Source organism: Struthio camelus, chromosome 2 (assembly GCF_040807025.1).
Source record: "Struthio camelus isolate bStrCam1 chromosome 2, bStrCam1.hap1, whole genome shotgun sequence".
Lineage (NCBI taxonomy): Eukaryota > Metazoa > Chordata > Aves > Struthioniformes > Struthionidae > Struthio > Struthio camelus.
Window position 1 is genome coordinate 138,719,566 of NC_090943.1, and position 24,479 is coordinate 138,744,044.

General features: G+C 37.4%; 1 long non-coding RNA gene across 5 annotated transcripts; it reads right to left on the bottom strand.

Moving 5' to 3' along the window:
• Window positions 1-9,903: 9,903 nt before the first annotated feature.
• On the bottom strand, window positions 9,904-24,438 carry LOC104143220 (uncharacterized). Of its 5 annotated transcripts, none has more exons than XR_011139228.1 (4): window positions 24,056-24,438; window positions 22,302-23,967; window positions 21,762-21,902; window positions 9,904-20,828 (listed from the first exon to the last, which is right to left on the bottom strand). It is a non-coding gene; the product is annotated as an uncharacterized lncRNA (long non-coding RNA). The 5 variants fall into 5 exon arrangements; XR_011139226.1 differs by having other exon boundaries at window positions 22,302-22,459; window positions 23,903-24,438; XR_011139224.1 differs by having other exon boundaries at window positions 22,302-24,438.
• Window positions 24,439-24,479: the final 41 nt, after the last annotated feature.

Here is a 24,479-nt window from a genome sequence, read left to right on the forward strand (position 1 = left end):
ACACATATAGTGGCTTTCAGTCTAAGGGATATAGAAGCTGAGGTAATTGTAACACTAATTTTTTAACTGTTTTTAAAAACTGGACAAAACCCCTCTGCCCTTTTACTAGTAAGAGTTATTTATTCAGTTTTTTATTTTTACCGTGTGTGTGAACGTGTATATGTCTGTCATCCCCAGCAAACAAAACCAGCTGGGGATATTAAAGTCCGTTTCCCTTCTGCCTTTCTTTCTATGGAGCTGGTATGTACAACGAGCCTCCAGGCACTTCTGCCATGTTCAAATTAACTTTCTGAATTATCGGTGTTCGCCTGATTTCACAATCAGCACTTTGCAACCCACAACACTGCCACTAACAATCTGACCAAAGGCAAGAATTTCTTTAGTGTCAAGATTGGTTTATGTTGGATAACCTCCACAACTGTCAGCAACAGTAGTGTTTTAGGACAGCTGAAGTAAAACAAAATAGAATATCTGAATTAGAAAAAAGCCTCCTCTATCAGTTTCTCTCCTGCTGGAATCCTGATTCCTGACTCCGAGTAATATGGTACCGTGTTTAAAAACTTGGGCAAAGAGAATTGATCAATGACTCTGTCAGGTGTTTCTCTGTTGTTCTTTGATATGAATAGAAGGTACAAACTCTTGTCTGTTGGAACATCACAGGAATAAATGGCCAGAGACAGCATCTTGCAGCTTGAGGTCCAGTTCCAGTTACCACTTAATCTTTTTCTTTACTTTTCCATGACCACAACTACTTACTTCTTTTCTAAGAAAGAGAATATGAGGGAGATGGGAAATACCATGGGAGGGACAAAGGGGAGTTGCCTATGTCCGTTCTCCTACCTTTCATCATCTTTTCATCTCCTTTTCTGCAAAAGCAAAGACTCTCACAAAACACTGGTCAGGCAAACTCTTCTCTCCATATGCATATCTGTTGAGGTAAAATGTTTCCACTATTTGGTTCTTATGCTAAATAAAGATGGATACAGATTCACAGCAGTTCTATTTAAGTAAATGTATTTGGTGTACTAAGCATGAGTAAAATTAAAAAAAAGATATATCTGGCAGTAACAGAACTGTTCAGCTGCCAGGATCCAGGATAAGATGAGCCTTGATTAAAAAGCTTGAGACAGGCAATAGATGCATACTACCAGGATAAATACTTTATTTCAGAAGCAGAGACCAGATAAAAAACAATGATACGCAGGCCTAAATCCAGAATAAGACATGTGACTTCTTTCTAGCCTTATGATAGTACAATTCAGACCACAATCTGGCTTTAATTGTTCTTCAATACCGACAGGAGTTTTATGTGCTCCGGAGGCAGTATAGTTAGTTCATGACGGGACTAGAAGAGCTTTGCTTCTCCTTGAGGAAGTGCTGAATGAAACCTTATTGCCACTCTCAGCTAATTACCAAAGGAGTATCAGCAACTGTACATAGCTAGAATAGTCTGTCACTGAGCCAGCCCTGGGCAGGGCAGAGCATGGAGAGGGAGAAAAGATGCAATCTCAACTATTTGTTGCATATCTAACTTCCTAGTTTCTCCCATACTTTAACTTGATATAAAACATGTGTACCAGTAGAGGGCATCACATGCCTCAATAAAATAAAGATTGATAAATGTGAAAGAAAGGGGAAATTATTTTTCTAACCTTTTTAGGGTATTGCATATTTAATGTAACTAAGCAAAAGCTCAATACAACTTGAAATTTCCCAAGCCCGTGGCCTACCAGATGTTTCTCAAGCGCTCATTCACTTCAGTAGCTGCTTTACCGGAACAAACAGCAAATGAGAGTTTCTCACTTGTAAACAAAGGGTGAAACTGAACTGTTAGAACTGACAACTTTTTTCCTTCTAAACAGATGAATTAGAACTAAGAAAAGCATGTTCATTTGCAAGCTATTCATTGCATAATTTTTCTTATCTTTTCTCCTTACGCTTAGCAGGCTTCTTCTACTTCGTGAGCCATGTTCTCAGTTTATTTACATGAAGTTTGCTTTTTTAGTGCCAAGTAATATTGAATTCCATCAGGTAAGGAACCAGCCTTTGAATATAATTAACTACAGAAATAGGGTAGAGCTAGGGGTGCATTTGCAATGTAACTTATGCACTTGAAAGTTTAAAAATTTATATTAGAAAAATAAATGTTTATTGCTTTCAGTTAACATTTCTGCAATCTCATACAAGGATCCTGAGGTGTTTTTTTTTCCTTTCAAAAAGTTCAACGTGTAGGGAGACTTTAAATTTCTACTTATAAATTGTAATTTTCTATAAATCAAGCAAAATGCATGTCGACATTGGACGTAAAACACAATGATTGTGGAAAACTGCATTTTTTTAATAGTTTCTGTTTGGCTTCTCGTTGCAATTAATTTAACCTCTGAATTTAAAACCTTGAGAGTTTTTTGACAGGGTCTAAGTTTTCAGTAACTCTTCTAATGATCCCTTGATTCCACAGATTAAAACAACTTGATCATGAAAAAACAAATTGTCTCAAATTACCTTTCCATCTTCCAATTTAAAAAGGAATTCTCTAATGAAGGTTTTTCTAACAAGTGATATTTTCCTACTTGCTAATATTGTTATATTTCTGTTTTGCAAATGCTTCAGGTAAAAGTAGTGTCCTCAGGGAAAACTGTACAGTAGCAGAGTTCATTCACAAATGCATCTAGCATCAGTGATGTGTCATCAAATAATCTAACATACAATTCTTAATAGTAACTTACTATTAGTTCCTCTAAAAAAGTTTCTTTTATTAAACTATAGAGCAGAATCTCTTTTAGTTCAACCTAGCAGCGAAAATTTGAAAATACATAAGAATATCTGTTCTTCTAAAACACATTAAAAATAAATCTTATTGAAAAAGCTACATAAAATAATACCATTTTTTCCTAGAAAAATATTCAATTATTTTTGAAATTAGTGACAAAACTGTTATGTACAAAGAGTAAAAATCTAAAATGTAGATGAGTTATCAAATAGTAAGAGGGAAAAATAGTTTCTTCAGTGGACTATATTTTTAACAGAAGGATGTAAAGATGATAAACACCTTTTTTTTCGTAACTGTAGAAAGCCTTTCAGATCCTCAAGTTTGTAGATGACTACTAAACTTTAGATCTTACAGAGCAAACATAACATAATCGCTGTTTGTTTAGAAGACAAGGATGTGCACTGATTTTAATCTACTGCTTGGATACTGCAGCTCCATTGGGCGTTTTTCAAGGTGACTTACAGAATATCATTACTGAGCACAATACCTTCACTTGCCTTTTTATTTGGTGTGGTTTGGTTTCCTTATTTTAATAATGGTGTAGCAAAGTAATAGCTTATAATGTGTTTATTAGAAATATTATTAACACTTGAAGGTAAAATGTTTGTATTTAAGTGCAGTCCTAAAATTAAAATATTACTTTGTTCTGCTTCATTGGACCAGAGGAAGAATGTCTTTCCAATAAAAAGATAAATGCACAAAGACAGGTATAGAAGAGGCATATTCACACTTTTGACTATAGTTTCCTTCCACTTACTTCAGAATTCAGTTAAAAACTTTTGTTGGTCTTAGAAGAGTCCTTGCCTGCCAAGCCTAAAGCAATCTCAACTTCTAGCAGTAAGAGAGAGGCTGCTCTACAGTCAGGACTGTTCTAGGAAGCAAAAGCTAACTGGTCTTGAAAGCAGCTGTCCTGACAAGCAGCATTAGGAAACTGCGGGGTGATATTAATTCAAACTCTAAGGTGAATACAGCCAGTATCTGAGCTGTAAAACAAACTCAAATGGAAAGGCCCATGCTACGATTGTGGTGAATGCTTACATAAGTGCTTAAACTGAACTCTGAAAGCTGAGCTATCAAAGTCAGCGAGACTGCTCTCAGGATAAAAAAAAAAAGTTTATGCCTAGTTTGGAAGGAAGAGGAGGCAGGAGGCCTTACAAATACCTTACATTTCTTGTGGCTTCTTTGACATTTCTAAAAAAAAGAGAGGCGTTTGTCCACATAAAGTGAAAATGTTTGCTGTTTTGATTATAATAGCAAATTGCATATCACAAACACTGTGTATCCTAGTTGGTGTGCAAAGAAATTCATTTTCCTGACTTTAGCCAATGCCTCTAAGTAAAAACTTCTGCAGAAATCGTAAATAAAAAATAAGTATATATGTGATAAATTTCCATCCTAACCAGTAATAATTTTAATGAAAAGCTATACTTTCTAGCCAAGGAGTTAGCTTTCAATAAAAGTTTTGAATAGTCAGGATTCCTAGGTTATTTGCAGATCTATGATTTATGAATATGTTTTTCTAGTGGGGGAAAGGGACTCATTTTTAACAGTATTGTTTCTTTTCTGATACAGAATAGATAGAAGGGAATCACTGAGCACGTACATCATCCCAGACTAGCAAGGCCTGGACAAAAGATGTACTTAGCTTATTTTTCCTGCATGGGGAAAAATACACTGCAGCTAGTACAGATATTAAGAAGAGGAACTGCATATCAATGGCAGCAGCTGTAGGCAATCTAAAACAGAGATGAGAAAAAATGAGTCACTAGTATAACCGACAGAGATGTCTCTGCATCACGTGTAAACAAGTCCTCCAGTTGCTACTTTTTTAGCACTTGAACAATTCTTAAGATGATGGCTTAAGACTTGAAAGATGGTTTTAGCTCCCCTTTCCGTTATGCAGGTGCTGGATGGCTCTGAGCAAAACATTTATCACATGAATAACGAGGATAAGAATAATAACACTTCTCTACCTCAAAGGGCTGATTGTGGGAATAGATTAGTTGCTCAGACGCTACAGTAATGTATTCAAGTAAATTTAAAAAGAATTTTAAAAACAAAATAATTGGAATTCCATTGTTTTTTGGATAACTACAATTCAAAAATCTCTTGTTAGCAATCATAAGGTGTTTGTACGCAAGCAAATAATTTATGGGTGGTTAGCCTCAGAAATATGAAGCATACTTATTAGGAAACACTTCAGAGAGCTGACAGAAAAACGGGTAAAGAGGAAATGATCAAGTTATTGAATGATCCACACAACAGCTTCTCACATGCAGTTTGCAGCCAGAGTAGTGACTTCCAAGTTGCTTAGTTTGGTGTCTTCGAAATGTCTATGGCGAAGTTCTAGTTTGAAAAGTGATTATGTAAAAATAGCACTTCCTACTCAGCAGATCTGTTCTCATGTGCTTTAGAGGGGAGAGGGAAACAAAAATCACTTCATATCTTCACTGCTGAGCTACCATATCTCCAGGAAAACAAACTGGACTATACTCCAGTTTGTGCAACATCATCAAAATCATCAACTTAAAACTAATGTAACTGGGCAAAGCCCATTATTTCAAATTGTGCCCTTTGAAATTGGACCTACATAACCTCATTATCTTCAGCTGAATGGAAATGAGTGAAATGAAAGGAAATAAATCCTTCAGACTGAAAAATCATGATTGGATTTCCTCCAGTTTCCTATCATCACCCAAGCTAATCAAGTTATTTCTTTCCCAGGTGGAAAATGAAAAGAAAGTGAGATATAACGACGATTCTGTTTTAAAATATTTGGCAGGTCATTTCAGAGCATGGAGCCCATATAAGTTTCAAGAGGTTACATGAGGACTTCAGAAGGCTAACAGTATGATAACAGCTGCTAGCACAGGGTTGTGAGCAATGCAAAAACCAGACTCACGTAGTCTGGCCAGCCGCTTCCCAGGGATGTCAGACTCTTGAGTGATGGAGCCGGCTTTGCCACTATCAACTGTCTCCTGTTTTCAAAGGACTAATGTATCACAACAAATGTTCCTCTCTCAGCCTTTCAAAAGAAGTCTTTATCTGTGCTCTTCCCTCCTTCCCACTTTCCTGCCCCCCCCCCCCCAAAGAGCAGATGAGGATGCTTTAGCATTTGTTTGTTTGTTATTTTGTTTAAGTACAATCTTTAACCCTGGAAAATGCCTACTTAGTATCTATCCAGAAATTTGAAAGGTTACTTTGATCATTTTTGCCAATTATATACCTTACAGAGGAGAGCAGCTTTACATCTTCAATATTTAGCTAATCTACAAAAACTTCTTTGATCAAATAGACATGCTATTTATCCTCAAAAGCTGTGCCAAAGTCTCATCTCTAGATAGCCTAATGTGTGAAGTGATGAATTTGTTTTCAAGTCTTTGCAGAATTTTTCACTTCAGATTAAAACACCTACCCTTTTAGCAAGTGGATTGCATCTCTTGAACTCTATCTTTAAACAGAAAAGAAATGATACTGGGGTGATTCCCTTAGGTTTTTGCCTGACATTTCACTACTTAGAAAACTTCTGAGAAAGAAAAACTAATGACATCACGCTTGCAGACACAATCTTTCTAGATAAACAGAAATGGCTAGGTATTTCTTTTCCCTATCTGTGATAAAAGTCATTCCTATGGGCTTTATAGCCACAGATCCTGAAAGCCCTGGGGTAAGTTCTCAGAGCTGTGGAACTTAGAAGCTTCACTAGCCCTAGAACTGCAAGTTTTGAGTTAGGGCTTCCACACTCATTGCAAATGGTCACACACAAGAAAATGATTTTGACTTTGCAGGAAAAAACTCACCCAGGTTCTGACAGAAACCCATCTAGCAATGTAGGTTTTCCAACAGAATCTGGACTCAGATACGTTCCATCAGATTTAGATAAAGGCAAACCCCAGTAAAAAAGCATCAAATTTCTGTGATCAAATTGTGTTCTTACAAAACATACTTTCCGAGCAACGACTGGGCCTGTAATTCTGTTCTTTTGTACCAAGCTTTCTCTTAAATCTCTTCAAAAAAACTCTTTCCCAAAATGAAAATCCATCCAAGAATGTTTTATTCAACAAAAGAGGGAGGGTCAAACCCAGCATCACAATTCCTTCATGATTTTAGAATGCAATATTTGCTCTGAACCTAAGGCTGGGTCTTGGATCCCCTTCAAGCACGGTCTGTCTGCATGTTTACTGAGAAAGTACTTGGTATTCTTCCCCTTACGGTACCAGGCATTCTAACAGGAGAGGGTTAACACATCTGGGAAAGGTATACAGTCTGATAACTAAACTGTAATATACCTGGAATCACTGTCAGCAAAGCACTTCTTGTTTACAGCCCTAAAATTGAAGTACCATAAAAGAGCCTTCTCAGGAAAAACTGCTAGAGCGGCAGTCCTGCCAGAATTATTCCAGTATCTTTGTAGAATATTCGTTAGAGTTCCCACATCTGGGAGCATGTGCACCCGTGGACTCTATGTGCAGGTAGCTCAGCTACGTTAGAGCTCAGTAGGCTAGGCTCCATCTATCAGTAATATTACTCACTAAGGGTATTCAGGTCTTGAAAGAATAACTAATTGTGCACAATCTTGTCTTAATGTGAAAGGCAACTATACTCAGACTTATTTAAGCAAGGATTGCAGAGTTTGCTACCCTATAAGATGTAAAACAGACAATGAAAATATTAAAGAGAGACATTTAATTACAGAAAAATTGATCTTTTGTAGAATGTGGTAAACTTTTCATCCTCACCTATCATAAAAATATTCTGGAGGTTGTAAAGCATCTTTTCTCACCAAGGATGAGATTGGGAAACCGTAGAACGTGCTACAAGGATATATGGAATATTCTTAAAAATTTACGACTAGATACAATTAAATACAGTCTTCAGTGAGATGGGTTTTTTTTACTTTTTTTCCAAATCTGTAGTTGTATTCTTTTTTTGGCTATAATCAGAAGACTCATTTTCTTTGCAAAAATGTTTTTTCTACCTGAGACAAATTTATGGAAATAGATTTACTGAGAATAATTTTGACACTTTTCTGGCAACAGTCAGTGCTGCTTAGTGAAAGTAGATAAATTTTGCTATAGATGAGATTTGCAAAAACTCATGAAATAATTTCTGAATTCATTCAAATATCATCACCATAAAGACCAATCTAAATAGGAAATGTAAGGACTGTAATTTTTACTTACGGCAGGAACTCCATTTGGTATATAGCACCCACAGTTTAATATTAAAGTATTCATTTTTCCCCAAGGAAAAAAAAAATAAGTGTGGATTCCAATTTTTATTTTTAAAGCTGCCTGAATTGGATTTCTATCATCTATTCTTTCAAAATTGCTAGGAGATTGATTTTCTTCCAGTGACTGCAAGTGGAAGATTCCAAAATCTGGTAAGATTTATTGAAGAAAGAAAAAAAAATGACAGGGATCCCTGCTGTGTCCAACTCCCAATGATCAGAAACAATCTTGTAAAAGATAGAGGGTGTAGAGGGTGCAAAGAACAGCTAAGGACTCTGTCCCTGCAAATCATGAACCACAGATCACTCCTTTGTCTCGTAAAAAAGTTAAGGCTCTTGGTAGAAAAGCAACCAGACGACATCACCGGTATTTTGGTGAGGTTGCACTGTTTAGTGATGATTTGCACTGTTTAAACTAGGTTTTAGAGCTAACTCCAGTAAGCAATTTCCATCCCATAAGGTAGTGTGACAGGGACATTTAAACTGGATATACCTGACAAAACTCATCTTCAGTGCAATGCTTTTTATATCCTCTATCTTGATGGTTCACCTCTTCAATGAACTTTTGGAAGCTTCTCATTTAAATTCTTCACAGTCTTAACCAGTTAAAAGGTGCTTCAGATGACAACTTAATAAAGGATGATCTTGTGAAAACAGAATAGAACAAGATGACAAGAAATTAGAGTACTATTCTTGGTATTTCACAGTTTTTTTTTTCTCATTCTGAGAAATTTGTTTAACCTTGCTATGCCTCATTGTGCTCTCTATAAAACAAGGATAATGATACATACCTATTCTACAGAGATCTGGGAAGATAATTATCTTTATGTTGAAGGCTATGGGAATGAAAAGTATCATTACTTCACTGTTATTTAATTGCATAAAAATTATCTTTCAACTAATATTAAAGTCGTTGGTATTAAATATTACAAGACTGTGTAGAAGTAATCAATGCCATAGTCTTTCACTTTCTGCATGGGTGAAAGTGTTTGCATATGTGACTTGATCGGCAGTTCCGGATACTTTTAGAGGAATAGAGCCTATCTTCTCTTTGTAGGAGGAAAAACCCCTACCAAATTTTTATCTCCTATTTAGTTCAGGTTCTTCGTGGCCACCTTATTATATTTCAGGTTTTAGAGCTTCTTAGCTTTGCTAGCATTATAATGCTGTTCTAGTAATTATGCTACAAACAATAATTATTTAAAAATAAGCTAGAAGACCAATCTCTCTGATGTGAATGTCCCAGTTGGAAATATAACAATAGCAGGATGTTCACTGAATACAAATCTCTCTACAGCTTTCCAATAAATTTTCTTCAGTTCAGTGATAACATAAATAATGCTTTTCAAAACAATTTCTAATGGTAAATATGACTCCTATTTTAACACAGGTTAGGAACAATTAAGACTAGTGCGTCTTAACTCTCTCCTTCCTTTGTTCTAACCAGTGACCGTGTTTCCTGAAGTAACTCTTGTAAAATCAGAAGAATCTTGGCAGCAAAAAGATTAGCACATCAACATCAGAAAGTCAGAGGCTATTTGATCTACTAAAATAGAGCGTGATATATACAGGTAGATGTAATAATGGGAACACATAATGACATCCCTTGCCCCCAAAGAATTTACAGTCTAGTATTAGGTAGAGGAATTAATGAAGATCTTGGATGTATTAGCTCCTTCTAACTGTGGAGAGGAGAGGAGAGGAGAGGAGAGGAGAGGAGAGGAGAGGAGAGGAGAGGAGAGGAGAGGAGGGGGGTGGGAAGGAGACATAAGAATTACTCTAACAATATACAGAGGGTACTTAAATAAGAACCATCAAGGAAGTTTACCTGAGTTCACATATGCATATTTGTATATGCATATGTATATAGGTATATAAAATAAGTTTATACGGCTCCACATAGTATGTAAGTATTGAGTAAGTTTATTTGAAATTTTGGGAAGTGGTTACAGCAGGTCAAATTTTCCTCCTAGGACGCTAGGAAGATTTACATTGTGACTCAACAAGAAGGTAATCGGCCTTACTTATTTGCTGGGTCTTTACCTTTCTGTGTGAAAATGAAGGGCACGTTTCATTCTTTTAAGTGTCTTCAGACATTACAGTCCACTGCAGCTCTGAGTCACAAATCAAGTACTTATTACAGCATGGATTCTCAGTATCTGATTGCGTTCTGGTTCCCAAGCTTTGTTTGTGAGGAATGGTAAAGTTGTACTGCAGTAGCTAAATCAGTTTTAAAAACCCACTAGAACCATACCCATACAGTTTATTTATGCTGTCATTCAATAAGCAGACTAGCCTATGATAAATTAATACCAGTGTTCAGTAGGGATCAGTGTATGAATTAAATAAAGGTTCTGTAAGACTGTTCTTATATTTAATCACCACAAGAAAGAACTACTGTTATCATCTGAAATGATCCTGCCTAGCTACAGGGGACAATGTGAGAGTAAAGAAGAGTAATACATTGACTTCATTACTGTCAGTGATAGTAAAGACTGCGGCAAATATAAAAGCCAAGAAAAAAGCCTCAGGGTCACTGTGCAACAGGAGCACAGCCCTATTAAGCAAGGTATTGAAGCTACCCTGACAGATAAGGTCTAAAGGGTCCAAAAGTTCTAAGCAAGAAACTTCACAGAAATTTGCAAATGACACAAAACTGGGAGGCGTGGCTGATACACCTGAAGGTTGCTCTGCTATTCAAAGGTAGTTCAACAGGCTAGAGAAACGGGCAGAGAGGAACCTCATGAAGTTCAACATAAGGAAGTGCAGAGTCTTGCACATTGGAAGGAATAATCCCATGCACAAGCACATGCTGGCAGTCAACCTGCTGGAAAGCAGCTCTGCAGAGGACTTAGGGGACCTGGCAGCCGCTAAGCTGAACACGGGCCAGCAATGCACCCTTGTGTCAAAGAAGGCCAACGGTATCCTGGCTGCATTAGGAAGATTGTTGCCAGCAGAATGAGGGAGGTGATCCTCTCTGCTCAGCACAGCTGATGCCTCATCTAGACTGCTGGGTTCAGTGCTGGGCTCCCAGTACAAGACAGACATGAAGCTACTGGAGCGAGCCCAGTGAAGGGCCATAAAGACGATGAAGGGTCTAGAGTATCTCCCATATGAGGAGAGTCTGAGACCGGGGACTGTTCAGCCTGGAGAGGAGATGACTCAGGGACAGATCTTGTCAATGTATATAAAATCTGATGAGAAGGTGTAAAGAGGATGGGGCCAGGCTCTTCTCAACGGCATCCAGTGACAGACGGGAGGGAATGTGCACAAAGTGAAACACAGGAAATTCCATTTGGGCACAAGAAAATTCTTATTAACTGTGAGGGTGGTTGAACATGGGAACAGGTTGGCCAGAGAGGCAGAGGAGTTTCCATCCTTGGAGCTATTCAAAACGCAACTGGACATGGTCCTGGGCAACCTGCTCTAGCTGACCCTGCCTGAGCAGAGGCGTTGGACCTGTTGATCTCCAGAGGTCTCTTCCAACTCTTCCAACAATCCTGTAATTCTCTGATTCGTAGGGATCTGAGATAAGTGGATTGAGCAATGTCTAAAGCCCCATAACAAAAAATAAAAAATCTTAAACCAGAATTCAATATATTGTGCCATTCATGAAATTATTCAGAACAGCTCTTAAATGTCTAGGATGCATCTTTCATTGTGGCTTTCCAAAATCTGTTTCTAGTCAGTTATTCCAGAAAATACAATGCTCCTACTCTCTCCGAGATTCAGGAGATGATTGCAATTCCTTTTTGTTTTTATATGCCTAAATAATCCTCTGAAGTCTGGCAATTCTTTGGAAGGTGAAAGGCTATCAAAAAACTTATGAACAGCTATGCAGTAGCTTTCATATAGTATTTTATATGTTAAAAGATGGTCAAGGACAAAGCAGAATGTGATTAAATAGTTTAGATATATGAGTTTTTTTGTTCTGCATATCTATTTTTTACCTATCTGTATAATTTTACTTTTAATACAGATCTATATGAAGAAAACAAATGAACCCAGCTGGATCACAAATAATTTCCTTTGCCATACAAGTGTGAGCTACATGCTTATTTACACACTGTCTAGTTTCTAGTGGCTTCTAGAGACTTGAAATCATTTGGATGCTATTCTATTTTTATGTCTTAATCTCTACCTTTGTTTTCACTACAGGTTCAGTTTTGCTGATATATGCCAGAAACAAAGTAGCTTAATTCAGGTTAATTCAAACACATGGAGAAAAAGTATCAGTTACTTTCTTCTGCAAAGGAAAGTTCCTGAGCCTCATTTACTATTCTATAGCATAAGTCTTCTAGAGAATACAAGTGTTAAATCAGCAGGGCTCTGCAATTACCAATTACTTAGCAGCCAAGGTGAGATTTAAGTGGAAACTTCTTTCATTGATTATAGCTAAGTTGATGCTAATACAGTCTAAATACAGCCTGTATCAGCATCTTAAGTTGATGCTAATACAGGCTGCACATGTGCCTGCCACAGACAGATTAACCTGTGATCTAGAGTGTGCTTTGAGATCCATTTTTTTCATTAGGAAAAGTGTTATGTGAAGGATCGAAACACCTAAAAATTAGCTAGATACTGACTTTTATAGAGGGAAAATCAATATCTATATTTAGTGGGCAGTCTTTAACATTAACACATTGTCGCCTATGCACTGTGAACCTTTTTGAACAGAAGTGCACAGATTCTAATTAGTTATATCCTCAAAATAGTAAAAAAGTACAGCAATTTAGTTATAAAATAGGTTGTTGTTTGGGAAAGGAAAAAAAGGTTTGAACTACTCTTGCATTTCTGCCTTGTCCAGCAGCAGAGAAATGTCATACAAAAGCAAACTTACCATATAAAGTAAATAATGATTTTTCTTTAATGTATCGAGATACTACTTGTTCCAGGATCGAATTCTGCCACTGCTATTATATAGTATCACGTAGACAGAATACATTTGTACTGCTCTGTCTCGAAGTCCATTGAGACTTTTCCTGTCACCCAAAGGCTCAACATACATACAAAAAGAAACACCCTGTAGGCATGTAGTCCCATTGATTTCAGGCTTGTTTTACATGATTAAAAGTTACAGATTTTAGCGCACTAACTTTCACACTATTCAAAAAACTAATCAAAACTTTGCTCTTTCATACATGAGTTTTATGTAATTTTATGAAAAAATAGAAAGTGGTAGAGTAAAACAGTTATAGGCATCCAATCCCTATCAAGATTTACAGTTATTTATTATCCACTGTTTGATTATTTAGTTTTTTTATCTCTTTGGGTTAGTAGAAAATGAGAACTGTCAGGAATCAGAATACTACAATTTTCCATGTGATTGAAAGGGTGGAGACTTAGACATTTATTCAGACCTTCGGGAGTATAAAATGCTCAGTCCTGTGGCTGCATGTTAGAATGAGCACATTTTAACAAGATCTTCCCCTATTAGCAATGTGCAATAAAATAAAAATGCTGGCCTTTGGCATTTAGTCAAGGCTTAACAAAAACACTGCTCTGCTTACTTGTCCTTGTCTTGCACATTAAGATGTATGCATTATGCCAAATAAAACAGATGAAAAAGATCACAAACCCCTTTCTTATCACAACAGTCAGCAATGTCATTTCTACAAGAGGCTAATGCCTGTTTAAGGTCATCTGAAATGATGAGAAAATTTTTAATTTGGTGTACCTTAAATATGACTAATCAGTACAATCTAGTTTGGTGATTATACCCAGCACTAATGCATTCACTGCAAAGCTTGTCTTGCCAAGTTATGTCTTGCAAGAGCTCTGTTTTGGCTTGATCCTTTGAACAGCTCAATGCCAGGTGCACTATTAGGCCTTGGGCGCCCTGACTAGCCTTACCTGTTGCCTCTACTCACACCTCCTGCCCATGGGCCTTGGAGCTCTATTTAACCTCAGGCCTGCGTCTTCAGCTTTTGTCTGATCTATGCTGTAGGTGCACCTACACTCTCAGTCCTGCTCCTGGACTGTTTTTTGGATTTCCTACATTGACCTTGGACCTGGCTTGTTGCCTTGCTTTTGCCTGATGATTGCTAGACTGTTGGTAAGGCCTGCTGCTGTCATCACCCTACTCTGCTCATCTGCCTGCAGTGGGACTGTGCCCTGCTGGTGAGGACACCACCTGGGCTGTGTTGTGGCCACTCTCAGCTCCTGACTTACCTTCTCTTAAGGAACAGCTCTGCTTTTGCTGCTCCTTGATATCAGTGGCTACCATTCTTGCCAAAAGTGAATCTCTCTTAGGAGTCAGGCATCTCAAAGCACTCAGCATATCACATAAATACTTTTTTTTTGTTATATGTGTGGAGGACTCCAAGTCTACCACCCTCACTTGCAGCCTATTTCAGTTACAAGATATTACTTTCAGCATCTTTTTTTCCTTTCTTTTCCTTCTTTATCCACTCTTTCTCCTCAGAACCTTTCCAAAGTGTGCCAGTGACATTTCCTCCATTAAGTAGGCACTATGATCTAGCTGTACTTCAAACTATGTGGCTCTGTACAAGAAAAGCTGAAGAGAGAAAATATTTAGAACTAATCAGTGCTAGCAGAAGCAGCCACAGAAATGGTCAGAGGTTTGTATACTCAGAGAAGAAAAAAGTTAAAATTTTGAGCTTTGTTTTGCTCTATTTTTATTAGCTATTTTCTGCAACCTTGTGTAACTTCCCAGATCCCAGTTGTGTGTCATACCTTTTTCTTCTAGCTCTCTCATCTTCTGTTTCCTGTCTTGCCGCTTCACTCATCTTCTTTCCTAACTGTTTCACTTTACTTTACCTTCTTCTAATCACTTTTACATCCCATAAAGTTGTGCAACTAGACTAATGCTTACTATTATTCTGCTTGTCCGCTGTACCTCTGTTTTCAGTCTGCACCTGGCTTACCTATTTATTTATTTATATATACCTATTTGTTTAAATAGTAAGCTTATCAGATGAAAAACTGCTTGCTTCTCTGGATCCTGACTGTGCCAAGTGTTGTAGAAAACGTTTGTGTTTAGGCACCAAGAGAGTAAATATTACAGCATTATCAATGACATTGTCTTATAACAATCAGTAACAGTGTCACACACTTATAAACATTCAGTTCTACAGAGACTAATGTTTCTGTATACTTAGAGAATTCCTATAGAATAAAAAAATACTTTTGGAAGCATACCCAACTACCTTCATTGTAAAACATGACTAGTATCCCCATATCCATACGACTCCTTTCAGTGCCTGTATCTTACCTACCTAATCTCTCATTATTTTTACCTTTCTTATAATTACTCCAAGAGCTGGAGGTAAAACACACATTTCCAAATAGGGGAGAATACTTAAGGCATTTCATTTCTTCTACTATACATCTGATAGAATAGCGTACATTCTAGCAAAGCACTCTAATTAACCGGTTAAATAAAGATCTGTTCCACATAGCCTTTACATCTGTCCTAACAATCCAGTTTCATACAGTTTACTATATAATGCGTTGACTCAGACATATTTATCAAGTTTCACTTGCATTTTCTCAGCCATCTGCATATATTCCCAGGACTTAACTATGGCCAATTGCATCATCCAGAAACCAAAAAGAAGCAAAAAATAGGTGCAAAATATCTGCCAAATTTGAAGAAAAATATCAATTGTATTTTTTGGAAAGCACCAAGAGTTGGGAGCATGCTGAAAGAAAAGATTATGCTCTGTTAAGGACTTTACAAAGCAGTCTGCAGGCTGAATATTAAGCACAAATCTTTTGGTAAGTCTGCTGCATCTAATTTTTTTCTTCCTTAGTTTCTCATAAAACATTTAAATGGAGAATACTATATATTATGGACTTAAGAGACTATCATGTTAACTTTAATGACTGCTGTACAAAAATGAACGTTTCCTTATCTTTTTGGTAAACTCTTGGTAAAGGCTGCTTTTATACAGTCCAAAAGAAGAATAAATTGATATCCACCAACTAATTAATATCTAACTTTCCTAGTTCAGGAAAAATCACATATAGTTAACCTTCTTTCTTTGCCAAAATACTAAATGCATTAGAAATCAAACTAGAAAACCATTTGGATTTTTGACATATTTACAACATGTAGATAGCTTTCCTACTTGAAGATAAAAGCAGCATGTAAGATATAGATTGACTGTCACTCTGCAAGTGGATGGTTGGCCTTATAAGTCTCTTAAATTGCACACAGGCAAGTTGACTATCCAGAGAAGTACTAATCATAATATATTTTCAGCCCACATGCAGAACAGAGGCTTTGCAAGTTGATTGTTAATTCATATCAATGAAATTATATATTGCTCCATACTTCATTAAACACTCTGGTAAAAATACAGACCAGCTCCCAACACTCATTAATTTCAGAATACATTTTAGGTATTATTTAAGATGCAAAATAAAGTAACTTCCTTTCAACAATGACTAATTTAAGTGAAGCTCACAGATTGACTTCAAACTATTAACAATGGTGGCACATAATTTTTCCTCAGTCGTAAGGGTTGTGTTGCTTCCAAAGAAAAAAGCACCAAAAACTTAGCATAATATCCTATTGATTTACACAAAGAATTACACAAAAAGCGTCTTGTTTGCCTCACTGTCCATTACAGCTAGGAAAAAAAAAATTATCTTTTTTTTAAATGCAGAATGTGTTGTGCTTGCAGTTTACAATCAATGAATAGGACAGAGGTAATAACACATGACACTTTCTGCTGACATACTCATTCTGTATAATAATAAAACTCTGAGATAAGTTACAAATTGAAAATATAAAAATAAAAGGAAAATATTTCTTTTCCCATCACAGGTCATGGGAAAAAAAGGAATGAAATCAAGTATTCCTAATGTTTTGAAAGAAAGAATGGCTTGAAAGACAGAATGGCCTAAAATACCCTATTATTTGTAAAACGCCATTACAGTAGGTGAACTTTATCCTTAATATAATTGCCATCATTATCTAAGTTAGTTCTCTATTAGTGTAACAGCTATACAATGTGCTTCTAGTTTCTTCACTAAGAAAACTAAAAAACTGTAATGAAATACTAGTAACATTTTTTTCCAATATCAGTGCCAAATCTCTTAAAGAAATGTGCATAGAGGAAGTAAGTATCACCTAGCAATTTCTTTTGATATATCTTTGAGCTCAGGCCCCTATAGCTCCATATTACTCTGGTATTGTTCTTTGCAAATATTATTTTATGCAATATGTATACAACAAACACCTGGGTTGATATTAAATTTATATATTTTTTACATTTTATTGTGTGACTAAATTTAAATTTATTGCATGTAAACCATTATTCTGTGCTTTCTAAATTTTTTTGTATAATATGATTAGCTTATGTTTATGAAAAAGATTTGGTTATATAATTTTCAGTGACTCTAGGTTACTGGAACCCTTCCACTCCTATGATCTCATGCTGATCCTAACAGAAAAAAATAAGACAAAATCATGAGCAGTAAATGGGAAAAGTAAGCCCAAGAAGGTCAGATAGCAGATCCTAAGAGACGCATCCTTCAGACCAATGTTTGTGGCCGCAGCTCCCATTTAACTGAATTTAATTTAATTTCAGACATTCTCATCTTTCACTTAAAAAATGTATTTTTAACATGTGCTTTCAGTGTTTTAGAACACAAACTGAGTACAATTTATGTTCTGACAGCTAAAATGATACTTCTGGCTATGTGCCATCCTTTGCACACATCCAAGAATGCTCCCAATGATTCTCTAGGAAACCCAAGAATGCTAATACTGCCCTAGCAGAGGATTTTGTGGCAAGTGAAAAAAATCCTGCACTGTCCTAACTAGACATATGAGGGTACATAATTTTTGGTAAATACTGCTGCTATTCCTGCTTATTCAGGGCAGCAAAAGAAGCAGTTCTATCACATTCTCTCAGATAAAGCAGGTAGGAGTTGTGATCACTTAAATGGAGCGTAAGAGCTGGGACACATGGACAGATTATGGGGATCACAAATAAATATAAATGCCTCAAGCCTCAAAACATTTTAATTGGAACTGATTATGTGTGCTTTGAGGAGTACCATCGTGATCCACAGGGTGTGTAACAGTATTCAAATGCTTAATGGCATTTATGTCTGAAGAGAGTGTTTCTCAATATCTACAGCAACGTAAATCTCAATTTCTAAAATTACAAATGTCTTTGAAAGGCTATAGTACAAATTTACCTGAAAGGAGGAGGTAGGAGAGAGAGAGTGTGCAATACTAAAAGATAAGTCTTAAAGATCAGTAGGCATACTCTATGAAGTAATGTGTAACATAAAGACATGGTTTGGAGTAAATGATGATTTACTCCTTTTTGAATTAACTAGTTCTACAGCCTTTGGGAGAGGTTATCCTCACGTTAAGCACATGACCACTTCTGTCTAAGACAGTTATTTGGGGTTTGTTTACTGAAATCGCAATTAATGAGGCCACAGATGCACAAAAGCCAGTGTATGCAGATCTCACCAGTCTTACAGGTAAGATCTTGCAGATCTCACCTGTCAAAGCAGCACCATACAAATTTAACTAAACTGCTTCCAGAGCCAGGCCATATCTGAAAGCAATGTAGCCACACTGCTGTGATAGGGGACCAAACGAATAATGAACAGAGCCAGCTTGATGTCTCGCTATGTTATTAGTAATGGGGGTCACAATGTGATAAGTGACTGTGCAGTCCATTAGACTAGTCCGTTAGAACTTATCTGTGAGAGGGCTGGTGCTGCAGGCGCAACTGAATGGACACAGCTTGAGTTTGGCACTGTGTGGGAGCCAATCAGCCTTCCTGGGGCCTGGAGATCCCAGATATTACTGATCTTTAGAGATGGCGTGATGACTGCTTAGAGAGATGACAGCCACAGAAGGTACACTCCAATATCTGGGAGCAAGGAATGCAAAAGTAAGTTGAAATGTTTTTAAAGTATGATAGGTGGGCCAAACATCAAGGATAAAAGAAACTTTTTTTCCAGCAGTTACTTACTTCATTACCTTTCACTATGTATTACTTGCAGCTTCTTCAACAGTACAGTACTTTTTGCTCTGAGACAAGATGTTAACGTGGAAGGACTAATTCTGAAAGTTAAGAGAAAGTCAGTGCAGTGTTTCTCCATTTCAGAGCTCTCTTCCTGAAACAGGCTGCACCAATGACAATGCATGATACTCTGTGGAATATGTACTCACTGTATCTTCTTGCTGGAAGTGACACCTACTACAGGGAGCAGAAGACAGTATCTGAAATTTTAATTGCTACTTATGTGGAACATGCTGTTTGCGCTCTACACCTACAAGCTGACCAGTCAAAGCCAGTCAAGAAAAAAGAAAATCCATCAAAAAATAAAAGAGAAGAAAAAGGGCAATGAAAAGAAAAATTAAAAAGATGAAAAAAATCCTCAATGCTATAGTAATGAAAAAACTGTAATAAGGCAAGGAGAGGAGGCACAAAAAACAGACATGGGGAATCAACTCCAATATGAAAATACCTGATAATTGAAGATGAAACAAAAAAGTAAAATGAGATTAGACTGGGGGAAGGAAGTCTAATGAGACTGTAGAGCCCTGAGGAAAAGATGAGTAACAACTGTAAAGAAAATGAGAAACAGGATGTTATGCATCAAAGACTTATCCAAAGTTAAGAAGATTAAATATAAATTATCTCAGTGCTCAGTTTAGTTTCTGGTGTGAAGAAACTTTTATTTTTTTTTTTTTTTGAAGTAGAAGGAAAGAAGAAGCTTCCGATCTCCAAATCAGTCTAAATATTGGACTGAGCTGAGTTCAGAAACCAATAGATTCTTCTCATCCTACTTATGGCTGCTCATGGTAGACAAACCATTTGTCTAGAATTCTTCAGTTCAACTTTTTTAGCTTCTATTGACTGTGCTACATTGGCCATATATTGTCGCTAGGATGAGAGTAATGTAAGAAACAGAGACAGCAACTATCGTTAACTCTGAAAACACTAGTCCTACCATCTTCTTTAGAACACCTTTACTAGCATAATGGAAGATGACAAATACTTTCAGTGAGGAAAAAAATGTGAGAAAAAAAATAAATTTGCAAGGCTGAGAACACTGATTTTACATACCTTTCAGAATTGTTTTATTCAGCTGGACCACTAACAATGGGAATTATTTTTTGGATTATAAATTTATAATCTTAACATTTCTTAGGTTTATTTTAAAAATGACTTTCAATTTTTGTTTGGCTTAGCTTTTGTCTAGCTCTGATGCAAGAACAAGTATTACTTACCCACATCTCCATACTGTTTCAAATCAAGCCAGTTCATCTAAATACAGACAGAAGGTGCGTGGGGCCTATACTCTGAACATAAGCTTAGCTTTAGCTTTTGCATCAGGACATCGAGTTAAATTTCCATAGTATTTTGGTTGTATCTTTTAATCTACATTAGTTCATCTCTATTTTACTACCCTATTGGGGTATTTTTATGTGGGTTTTCTGGACTACTTGCAGACCCAATGCTACATCTTCCTAGCTTTGTTTCTTCTGTTTAATTGTATGCCCTCCATAAATCATCAGTTGAAAACACAGCCAGAAGTAACTTTCCATAAACAAGAAATTCTAATTGTTTTGATTTCAGGGTGATCATCAGTTGCTGCTTAACTACTTTTTCCTGAGTTGATTGAACCTCTACATACCTATGCGCTGGTTATAACTTCTTTACCAACATTTGTGAAGTGCTGACACTCGGAACACTTCTTCAGAAGTCTGTCAATAGGGAAAGCAAATGGCAGGTAACCCGCATAACAATAAGGGTCCGTAGATTAAAATAGCTACTTTAGAATTTGCTTCTCTGTCTTTGTATTGGTGCCTTTTTCCCAAACCTAAAACAAAAGTCAATGCAAATTGGGAAAGTTAAAACGAAAAGTTACTAGTAAAATCTGGTTTCATTAACTACAGTAAAGAGCAAAATCAGTGAAAATGAAAAGGTTGATTATTTCAAAATGATAATTTGTAAGCTTTCACTACTTTCTGAAAAGCTAAGTCAACATTCAAATGCACAAACCACAACATGAAAATAACTTGAGTAGAAACAGGACTTAGAAATCTGTCTTTTATACCCTTTTCCTTGAATTAGCTGTTCCAGAGCTAAGCAAGGGAGTACAGAGATTCCTATTTGATATAGATAATATTTTTTAAAAAACCTCAAACCCTCATAAATCCAATAGAACATTATACTGTTGCAACTTTGTTAGACTGTACTGCAGAACATTGAAACTATTTAAATAGCTAAAGCTTAGGCAAAAATGTTACAAGGTCAAGCTTTATTAAATTACTGAGATGTCCCATATGTCTGAAAAACACATTTCAAGAGAAATATGTTTTGTATATATTTGCTGTAGCATTGGAAAGTATTTGAAAGTGATTTTTCGGTATCCCAGATAAAGTTGAAACTGACTTGAAGGAAGCCATCTTAAATAATGGCAATGATGATATAACTGGTTTTCATGTCTTGAGCTGAGATGTGCAAAACATATAAGCAGTATAAATAAAATGTTATTTGCTAGTTTTATGTTATCCGGCTTTCACTTAAGGCATGCTGTTTGCACCATTCTACTTTGAAGCTACTGGCATTTTTAAGAAGGTCAAAATGCTGCTTTAGTGCAGAGAGCAACTTTTTCTACGTAGGTAAAAAATTAAATACCTAACTACTCATGATATGACATCATCTTCATCCGGAATAAAATTTTCATTATAAATTGCTGTGTCTATCTGCTGATTTTCATTTCAATATGGTAACAGACTCAGTACTTAACTTCAATGATCACTAGTAGCAAATCTCTATTTTTATCTGTAAATTAGAAATCTTAAGTATGTGCTTTTCTTCCAGGCATCTGAATGTTATAATCTCGATCAGCAGCACAGAATGAAGACATACTTAGTTTGTGTGCATGATCCTGAAAAAAAGTAACAGAGAATCAGGTCAAAGCGCTGAAAGAGTAAACACTGCTTAAATCTGCATAGAAAGTAGGAAAATCCCAAAGAATAATGAAGTTTCAGGGGTACGCTAACTTAAACAACCCATTCTTTTTGGGGGGTGAAAGGATGTTCACTGTGCTGTTCTTAAGAAGCGATCTACAGAGATTTTGAACTCAGCTAATTTATATAGAGCTTTGACAGGCCTGTCAAGTAATACTTGAGCTGACATATATTTTCTGAGAATGTTAACTGACACTTAAATGAAAAGAAAGGTTGTCCAATTTATGCACATCTCAAATTTAAAATGACCTGAAAATAAGTATATTTGACATCAAGATGCAAAAGTTATATACTGCAAAGGAAAACATGCACCTTACTTGTGGTCTGATGATGGATGACAGGAGTTAAATTAGATTTGCAGAACCACGCATGTTTGAGAGTAGAATTTCCTGCTAAACCTGAACATTGAAGCTTCTACTTTTCATCTTTGAGAGAAGACGACAGAATGACCTTCCCAATCTAATGTCCCTGTCCACTGCAAATGAAAAGAAAATGGAGTCAGTTCAAGCATAACATGGTAATTTGGTGGGGAGGAAAGGAGAGCACTACTAGAAAATTTCCTCAGAGCATAATGTGGCATAGCTTCTGTCTGGAGTGAACACTGGTATAATTAAGTCCATGTTGTCTGACAGGTAATGAGTGTGTGTTGGTCATGTGAGAGAGCATCTAAGGTGTGATGCAGAGAGGGAACAGAAAGTAAGAAATTTATATATACACAACAAGTGGGGAATTACAGGCACTTACTACATCAATCCAAAAATTCTTAATGAAAAAACGCTCAATAATCAGGGCCAGTAGAGATGATTTATTAAGTTTATTACCTGAGGCCAAGGCTTATTTCAAGACGAAAAAAGAATTTATTTGCTTCTTCTCCTCTCTACTTCTCATGTTAGAGTGTATCAGTTACAGCAGTTAACAGGATGTACACTTATGTGACTCAAATCTCTCAGTCCAGTTAACAAAAGACAAAATTATTTCTAGTCTTAGCCCAGCAGAAACACTTCCCCTTTATGCTGCCAATTATTTCAACTTCAATTGTTGCTATCTACAGTCACTGTGAACTACTCTTTCCTTACTTTTTCTCTCTCCCCCCTCCCCAACAAGGCAAGGCTCACTGCTGGCCGCTTACCAGCTACACATTTATGTATTACATTTCTCACGGCTTTTATTTAGAATTTCTGTTCTACCAATATTCAAACTTTGGCTAAAATTCAAAACCTTATGCTTCTCAGCCCCATTTTACCAATCTCTCAACACTAAAAGCACTCCAGTTTAAATTATCATTGTGAATGCCACCGAGTTATTTAAGTTGCTGTTTCCATCACTGTAACATCAATTACAAATCTTCAGGTTTCCATATCCAGTTGGCTGAAATCCCTAAACACTATGCCTTTTGCCTGATCAATTGAACTTTACTGATTCCACAAGTGTGAACGCCATCAATTTTCTGACTCTCATCTCCAGCCTTCCTCACTCCTTTCCTCAAAGGAAAATTCATCAGCAAAAACAGCACAAGTCCTGCCACCTGTACACCTTTGCATCAGTTCTTCAAAACAACATAAACAGCCTACTTTCCTCAGAATCAGAATTCCCCATATCTCGTCATTTCTCCAGCCAGCCTTTGAAGCAAAACGTGAGGCGATGACTGAGAAACCCGAACTATCTGTCTCCCACTACCAAGACGAGCCAGTAACTTCTGATGACCTCGGGCTTTCCCAGCACGTGGAGCCCCTCCCTGTCTCAATCTCCACTTGCTCCTGTCATAGCCCCTTCCACTGTTCTCCCCAGATTCCTTGAAGCTTTCCCTGGCTTCCCTGTAGTTTTTCAAATTAGCTCATTTTTCAGAGCATTAGCAACATCAAAGCCCAAGGTGGCTTCACTGTGCAACAACACCGGGGGAAGGAGTGCTGCTTCTTGCCTTCCTCTGTGAGAGGTCCTACAGAAGCACGACCCAAGGAGATGCCGTCCTGCCTCTTGCTTCTTCTGGCCAGAGAAAGAAGAAAACGACCTGAAATTAGGAACTCCGGTGAAAGCAAAGCAATTTCGGATGCGCATCAGAAATCATTCGTACTTTTAAAAAAACGGGCCTGACACGCTGTGTGTGCTCCTCCGGCCTCCTACCGGCGCTGCCCCCGCTCTGCCCCGGGCCGGTCTCCACCGCCCCGCCCAGCAAGCCGGGCCCTCGCCACCGACCCCTCCGCGTTGGGGTCTCTCTCGCCCCCGCCTGCCCCTCTACTCCGTCAACCTGCTGCTGTTTTCCTTCCGCTGCCGCGCAGGGCAGACAGGCGCGCTGCCGGTCAGGGGCTGGCCCGCTCCGCGGGGCAGCGCGCAGCTCCCCGCCGCCCGCCGGGCCCTCTCAGAGCAACGGCTTTCCAGCGGCTGGGGGAGGGGACGCTGCCTGGGGATTAACCCTAGGAAAAGGATCCCAACGTCCCTAGGCGACTGGTGACGAACGCCGTGAACGCCGCACTGCCATTGGCTCTCGGGCTTGGCCT